Here is a 9,189-nt window from a genome sequence, read left to right as displayed (position 1 = left end):
AATTATTGTAAATATCAATTTTGAGTGAATTATCTTCAGTAGTTACTAAAATATCGCAGTTTTCGTATTTCTGGAAATTACCGTTATATGGGAAGTGGGCGTGGTTAAGGTCCGATTTCGCCCATTTTCAATACCAACCTACCTTGGATTAAGGGAAACCTACATACCAAATTTCGTTGAGATATCTCAATTTTTGCTCAAGTTATCGTGTACACAGACGGACGGACAGACGGACAGACGGACGGACAGACAGACAGACAGACATGGCTTAATCGATTTCTTTTTTCATCCTGATCATTTATGTATACATTTGTCTATATCTATCTCGATTCGTTTTGGCTGTTACAAACAACCGTTATGTGAACAAAATTAATATACCCTTGTGCACAAGTGCGCTCGGGTATAACAATCAAATAATAAAAAAAAAAAGAAAAAAAAACTTCTTAAATTAAATGAAACTAAAACAAACCATTTTTCTTTTTAAAACAATAAATTCTAAGAATTAAATGAAAATTAAATAAAAATAAATAAAAAAATAACAAGTAATTTTTACGTAAAAAACAAAACCGACTTCAATTCTCATATACAAATTAATTTTAAGATTATCTTTATTTTCTTCATGATCCAATGATCGGATTTAAACCAAATAAGTGTGGAACCACCTTTAAAAAGGAATTATAGAAATCGTTCCAAAGTTATGGGGTAACATGCATAAAAAAAAATATTTTCGCCATGAAAGTTGACAAGGGAGTTTTTATTTCTCAGACTTTCCTGCCAGAATAAACTAATTTTTTCAAACTATCCTGCGAAGACTTTCAATTACCTTAGCCTGTAACAGTTTAAGATTAAATTGAAGTTGTATTGGAGAGCCAGTAAATGATAATTAAAGAAAAATACGTCACGCCTCTAGCGGTTACTATATAAAAAGGCAGAATTTCAAGCCTATAACCTCAGTTCTGTGAAGACAAATCGTCGTTATCGCAGAAATTAGCAAACTGTGGCCTACAGTGTTTCAAACCGAGGTGGTAGAAATGTCGACCAGTGCCATAAAATATATAGATATATTTTCGGACATCGCAACGGCAATCAGGGCCCTATCCGAAATGATTATAAACTTCATGCTCGCCAGGGCACCTCTGATATCGAAAACCACGGTGACACTATCTTGGATCTCTGGTGACTGCAGTACCGAAGAACACGAGGTCGATGACGAACTGGTGAGAGAAGGCTCGTCGGACTTAGACTGAAATACTTGAATTCAGCTGCAGTTGAACCTATAAATATTAGGAAAGCGGTAGCATATTGTGCTTGTTATTGAGATTTATGATAGGGTTACAAAGTTCTATAGTACAATATATCACCACTACTTTCTCGACAAGATTCTACAATTATGAATTTCCTGAGACTAACTGCGAGCTTAACCCTAATAGCTGATAGCTCCAAAAGAAGGTGAGAGAAAAAACTTCACTTCTCTATTGGCAACTATGCCTGAGTACTCCAAGCCGAGGTATTTGCAATTCTTAAAGCCATGGACTACATAGTGAAAAATAACTAGGTGAAGAAGAAGGAGCTTACGCGGATATATTGACAACTAAGTGGCGCTCAAAGCATGGTCCAGCCCTTTTAAACTTTCTAATATAAAAATAGAGTATGGTCGCGAGTGGGATGGTCGGTCATCCATTTGTTGGGTTTCGGCAGTAGTAGTAGTGTCTGAATTTTCTCTATAAGAGCTTAAATAAATGATTTGTACGAAATGGGTGCAATCTTTAGCATTAATTGCTATGAAGTTTGGCTGTGGAAATTTCCTACCAATGCTAAGACTTTTTGAGAAGGCGGCCCCTCTCTGTCCTTCTAATTAATCAAAGCCTAAAAATAAAGGTTTTTTGAAATATTTCCTAACTTGCCAACAACGAGTACAAACTTGGTCACCTCAGCTATTGTAAGAAAAATATTAGCTAGCATTAACTCACTTGCCATTATTTGCAAGTCCTACCGTCACTGTCACATTCCCTTTAATCTAGATTACTTACCAAATGAAAAATCGAGCAAACAAGGTTGCAAATTTAAATTCTCTGGCTGTTGGCGCAACTTTGAGTCACGCTTAGAGCTGACTCGGCATAAATATGTATAAGTAGCTCAAACCCGATAGTCAGCAACAATAATCGTATGCGAACTTTTAAGTGACAGGCCGACGTAACGCAGGCAGCAGTGAAGCAGCAAAATGAACTGATTTAAACTGCGAATATGAGTGGATAGTCGCAGGTGGTTGGCGTAGTTCATATTTACTGCCAAAAGGCTAATCAAATACAGCAGAAAATCTTAGTCTAATGAGCTCCAAATGAATATATAGTAAAAACTCAAAATTTCTTAAGTATTTCTGTACTGTATAAACTTTTTCTCCTTTAAAACATTTTTTTTTTAAATCCGTTCATTAAACTATGCAATTTCTTCACACTCCCCTTGCTTGATTATTTGGTCATGAAGTCATAAATCAAGATTTCTCAACCACGATATGCTGCAGCGACTGCCGAATGCTTGCCACTGTAACTGCCGTCTTGTCCTGCCAGCGCCTGCTTGCATTGTTAACCAATCCGAAATTCACACCAAATTGACGTCGAAATGCAAAAACTAAACAAAATCTGACTCAAAAAAGTATGGCATTCAGAAAGTAGTGGAGAGAAAATTGATTGGTAAGCATTTTGCATAAATAGCAGTAACAATGCAGGCAACACCAACAGCTACGAAGGAAAATACCAACATTTTTTTTTTTTGCATTCGTAAAGAGTTTTCTTCCGTTCGTTTTGTGCCCGTTTGACGTGCCACACGTCCGTCCGCAGCTCAACCGTTTGACATTTGATCGATTTCTGTTCACAATGTGCAAGCTGAGCAGATCATGGCAAACACCGACTGCTGACCGACGGTCATCACCATACAATGGCAATACAATGCAAAAGAGGTGTGAAATAAGCGGTGCATGCGGCTGGCAGCCGTGACACCAAGTTCGCTGCCATCAATGTGAACTGCCACTCAATGAGTCGGCAAACAGCCTCCAGTCATTGCTCACTGCACAATGAGCCATGAACGGTGAGTTGTATGCTAGCCGCGCCATAGTGTCTGATAAAGCATATGCTGGACCAAGTCAAGATGCTTGGTTGACTGGCTGACCATGCAAAAACACATACACATGCATATAAAAGCTGATATTCTGCCTGACTTTTTTTCTTTGCTTTTGGTTCTTTCTTTCCCATTGTTGGCCAAGTCATGAGAAAATATGCTCGCAAGATGAAATGCAGAAATCACTTAACACTGCTGCGAAAGAATGCTGCTAAAAATAATTTTCCGAGGCGATATTGAACGGATTTGCTGAAAATAATTTCTTCTTATTTGGCACTAAAGTCGTTCACCGGTTTGATCTGGGACCAAAAACTTCGCAATTAACTATCTCCTTCGCGAAATTCTCCAGGTGCAGATAGATTATTTTGCACTTCGTGCAAGCTTCGTAGGCTCTAGTGTTTTTCTGTCACCATACACACGACTTTTTAATGAGGGGAAGGTGTCTCTGCCCGGCTGGTTGATGTCCCCGTAAGAACAAAAGCTGACATCACCGCCATCCAAGAAATGCATTGGACGGGGCAAGGCTAGAAATTCACGGGGCCTTGCGACGTATACTACAGCTGCCATGCAAAGGAGCGTACATTCGGTGTGGTGCCAGGGTGGGCAAGGAAGGGATCATTGGAACCACCGTCGGAAAGTTCAGCCTCCATGACGAAACGTCCGACAACGGACTGAGGCTGATCAATTTCACCGGGGCCCGAAACATAATAATATGCAGTACTAAGTTCAAGCATAATAATATTCATCAAGCTACGTGGCTATCTCCGGATTGAAAAACGAGAAACCAAATCGTCTCGAATAGACACCGACGCTCCAGCTCTGAAAGTATTCAATTCGGAACGCGCTGGTGGTAGCAGAGGAAGAGGAAGGCCCCCACTGAGATGGAAAGACCAGGTGGAGAAAGACTTGGCTTCACTTGGCATTTCCAATTGGCACCAGTTGGCACAGAAATGAAACGGCTGGCGTGTTCTGTTAAACTCGGCCAAAATAGAAAAAAGACAAGAAATATAACCTTAGTTAAGCAAAAGCAGATGTATGCATGTATGTACGTATGTATGTATGTATATTGGTTATGAAACAAAATAGATTTGTATGTAACGTAATTTTGACTTCTCCAGTGTGGCCTAGGCGCACTTACTTTTTTTTCGTTTGTTTGTTGAGAGAGGACTCTGCTTTTCAATTGTACACCCAAACTACAGTAGCACCTGTTGGCAAGAGATATTCTTCGCTTGCTCTCCCGGCTGAGAGTATTACCATTGATGCTGGATGCAAAGTATACAAAGTTGTTACCAACTAAAAGCTAAAACTGCCGATTTTTTGGTCCCAGTATGCGAAGACTCTTTAACGGCGCATTTGTCTGATGAGAGGCTCTGGAAGCCCAGCTGCTTCTGTTTAGTTTGCAAACGCTGCGACATTTTTCGCTTCCATCTAAATATGTATATCGATCGAGGCCCTAAGTGGCGTTTAAGACACTTCTTAAAATTCCACATATAAAAAAGGTATTAGGTATACTCTGCAGCAAAAAGCGCTAAGACTTCGGGCATCTAATGGACTGCGAACGACTGATAATGGCCATGCTTTAATTTTGGACAGTTTTGGGTTTGAAAAAGAGGCTTAAGACATCACGTGCATATCGACTTTGGTCACAACTTGGAATTTCACTTCCCAAATAAAAAAAAAATAGTGGGAATCATGTACCAAAACAACGATGAGATTCCTAGATGATCATCGCTACTGGATCTGTTGTCTGCTCTGACTAACTCTCATTGAGAAAGGCTTACAAATTCCATACTAACTATGCAATTGAAAGGGAAAAAAGTGGTAAGAATAATGAACCTATTTCTCTCCACACTCGCCCTTCTTGTGCTCAGTCCGGCGGCGTTTGAGATCCTAAGGTTGGCAATTTTGACTTCTTTTTTGGGCAACTACTACAATCAAGCGACTAAATTCATACAACATCTGCGATAAAAACCGCACAAAAATCTCAGCACTGATATGTGCACTCCTCAATTATCATATAACAGGACTTATTAAATACCTTATAAGTTGAAGGCACCTGAAATCACACCTACTTATCCTAGCTTGACGCAGTCTCCGGTCAACTTGTCCGGAGTTTATTTCGGACTCTTCATGACTTACAACCATGCAGAAGTACTAACTGATGGTTACCATTGGCCACAGTGTTTATCCACCATTTGTTTATTGAATAAATCTTTTTTTGTAAATACAATCAACCTGGTCCTCCCCTCGCACTGAGTTCTTCTCCTGCACAATAGTAATCGAGTGAACTCTTGACAAGAGAAACTCATGTAACCTAACCTAACCAAATCTTACCCAACTTTTCAGGCAATTTAGATTTACATTAATATTCTCTACACACCAAAGACATTTTTTCATAAAAAATTTCTGAAAAGTATTTATCATACCATAAATAATTTTACTAAACTCAAAACTTCTACCAAGGAAAGCGTTTAGAGACAATCAACCAACAAAGTACAACCACGACAATGACATTGGAAAAGAGTTCATAAGTCAAAACGGCGACAAAAACAAAAGAATTAAATAGGATAAATGATTGAAGTACAAACCTAAATATGTGCATATGAATATCCACCGTTATAAATATACTCGACAAGTCAATAGGTTAACAATGTATGCAGATATGCAGCAATTCAATTGCGATTCATAGCAAAATTACCATACACAAGTGCATGCGCGAAGACGGTGAAGATGCCAGTGACTACGGAGACACCTTGCTAGCCGTGAAAACGCGTCAGCGAAAAAATTTGAATTCCAAGAAGCAGTAAATAAAGGAAAAGAAAATCATGAAGAATTCACTATTGAAAAAAGTGAATATCAAATCAGTGGCAACAAACGAATCGAGTGCCATAGAAAAAATTATCATTACATTAGAAATGCAAAAACTTTTCGAAGAGAGTGCAGTAGCAGTGGAAAAAAATTTCAAGAAATTCCTTGCGCTGCAGATTTGGTAGGCGCATGGTTTACGATCAGGCGTGCCACTAACTGCGTTGCAGGCAGTGATGTCGCTGCTGCTGCAGCTTCTTCTTCCCACCAACACATATTTAACTTCACAAAATTCTCTTTTTCGATTCTCAAGCATTTCTGCCGCTTACTGACTTATTATTTTGTTGACCTAAACTTTATAAGCAGCAGGCGCTGTTTTTTCCTCTACTTTCTTTTGCTTTCTCCAGCTTTTTCTCGACATTTCTTCTGTCCGGCGGCAATATTGGGTGCAGCTTCGGTTATCAAAAAAACTCACCAGAAAAAACCGAAATTTAAAAATAGTTAATATTCAACGCAGAAACCGGATTCTTCTCAGCTTTTATTTGCCGCAACATCATTTTCGTTGGTCACAACGGGTTATTACACCAATTGTTGTTGCGCTGCAAGTGTCGTCTGCCGCGGCACTGCGCCGATATTGCTAAAGTGAACTCGTATTTGCCTCCCTAAAAGCTTTGCCTTCCTCTTCGTTTCTTACATTTGTCTTGTCTTGTGTTCCTTTATTTTTTTTTATTAACCGTGAACCGTGAAGTCGCGACCAAAACGACCTGCCTGCCACCTACTCAAAACCCAAGGCAGCGGCGTGATGTTGTTTCCCTACATAGAAACAAAGAAGTGAGAAAGCAGCAGCAATAACAAAAGCAACAACAACTGTTCAATATTGAAGCCAAACAAGTCAGCAGCAGCAACAGCAGCAGGAGCAGGAACATCAGCAGCAGCATAAAAATTTTCACAGGCGTGCTTACAACAACAAAGTAGCGATTACAATGCCAAGAAGTCTGCTGCGCCAAGCAAAAGGAAAACAAAACAAAAAAAATAAAAACCCAATATGCATTGTTAGCCCGGCAACCCGAAAAGCGAAGAAAAAACATGTAAACAACGGCAATGAAGAAGCAGCAGTCGGCGCGCCTGTAATATTGGCGCATCCACGATGTGGCAACAACATTTTTCAATGTGAAGTTTAACTTAAACGGTCACACAATATGTAGAGGCGCTTTTGTTGTTTTTATTGGAGTTTTGTTTTTTATTTTTTTTACTTTTGCATTTTTCTACTCAATTCTTATTATTCGATTTCTGCCCAGGCATTTTTTACAACCAGACAGTCGGTTTAGCTAGTATGAAAAACCTGTGAACATGTTTGACCTACTGAAAGCCGCAGGGAAATTATGCCATTTGCCACATCTACTTAGTAGGCGAACAAGAAAAATTGGCGTGCACAGCAAACAAAAAAAAAAAAAAATAAAACACAAAATGCGAAAAACTTAAACTTTCAGGATAGAGAAAGAAAATGTAATTGCAAATAGATTTTTTTGGCAAAAGAAAAATTTCCCCATTGAAGGTATGCGACATGCGCATGAACTGGCAAAGAAATTTTTGTACGCAAAAGGTTATTAGGGAAGCAGGACATCTGGTTGAGTTTCAATATAAAATGTTTACTTACTATTTCTTCTTAGCCGCTTAACTTCACAAGGAGCTTTGTTGGGAGTGGATATACTTTTAAAAGTTTTTAAAAATTAACTAAGGGACCAAGATTTGGCTATTAAATAATGGTGATTCAGATAGCTAAAATTTATAAAAATTTATAGGGGACAAATCTTTTAAGAATTGTGCAACACTTTTGGTTTCATATCAATATCTTATTGGTATATTTGATCGAGCTTATTGAGCAATTTGAAAAAGGTTGAAAATTTTTGCTGTGAAGGTCAAAATTTTCGATATTGCAAAGGTTCATTTAAATTGAATCAGATTTTTTTTTAACAGGTGACACCCCCTACGAAACTGTCCTATTAAAGCTTGCCATCATATTTTCAAAATAAATAATTCCTAAATATCTTTTCACATCATTTACGCGATTTTTCGAAAATAAGGGATTATACTTTTATGCAACGCGCAAAACAAAGCTTTCTTAAACCGCTTTCGTTGGCCACCCATTTTGCAACACTTCATTTAAGTTTTTAATAAACTTGAATTTAAATTTTTAAGCAGAGGGAAATTCTCGTAAAAGTTTTGGTGTAAAAAAACTGTTTGGCATCCATATTTTGAAATTTTGTCGAAATTATAATCAAAACATTAATTTAACAATTTAAGCAGGTAGTAACCCTCTTTAAAAATATCATATAAGTTAGAAAGTCGTAAGCAATGTCCATGCCGGGTTTATTGACAACTGACTCAAACATTTTTCCATTAAATGCCAACTAAATTAATATTAAATTTCTAAACCGATGACAATGCTCGCCAAAAAATATTTTCGAAATAGATGCAGCTTTCTTACAACCTTTCTCGTCTAATAACCGTTTGAAAAGATTTTATCTAGCTTGTTCTTTAAATTTATTTTAACTTTTTAAAGAGATGGCAACCTTCTCCAAAAATATTTTCGTAAAAAAACCCTTTTTACAACTCTCTCGTTAGAAGCTCTTACCAAAATATTTCATTAAAGTAAATATATTAATATTTTAAATATTTTTCAATAATTTTGAAAATAATTTTCATTTGATGCCCATATTATGTTTTATTTAATTTATTAGTAATTTCGAATAGGAGGCAATCTTATACTAAAATTGGTGGAGATAATACCCATCTAGATAACCTTTAAATGCAAAACATTATTTGAATAAAAAATCTCATCGACATCATTAGAACCGTTTCCGAGAAACCTATATATGCATATAAGGATTAATGGCTTAAAGTAATAGGATAAAATTTTCTTCTTGTTCTACCTTAAGCACACGTCGCCAAATTATTTTTCAAATTATACTGGTTGTCGTTCTTTCACACAATTTGCCGCAGCAATTAAGGTAACCCACTTCTGTATACACCCAAACAAAAGACTTAAGGCACAAACCCAAGGAAAACATTATGCGCCTGCCGCAGTATTTTCTCACATTTTCAACCACAATCAAAAATGTCCAGAAGTAAAAACAGAAGTAACAATAAAATTTATGTCAGTAAAATGACTCTGCCATGGGCACAAACAAAATCTAATCTATTTGGACAAGTTGCGACCAAGCAAGCACAAGTGTATATACCCATATACTTATACATATGTGTCATGTT

The sequence above is a fragment of the Rhagoletis pomonella genome, unplaced genomic scaffold (genome assembly GCF_013731165.1).
Source record: "Rhagoletis pomonella isolate Grant_MI unplaced genomic scaffold, Rhpom_1.0 Rhpom_scaffold_00005, whole genome shotgun sequence".
NCBI classification, from domain to species: domain Eukaryota; kingdom Metazoa; phylum Arthropoda; class Insecta; order Diptera; family Tephritidae; genus Rhagoletis; species Rhagoletis pomonella.
Note: the sequence above shows the minus strand (reverse complement) of the source record.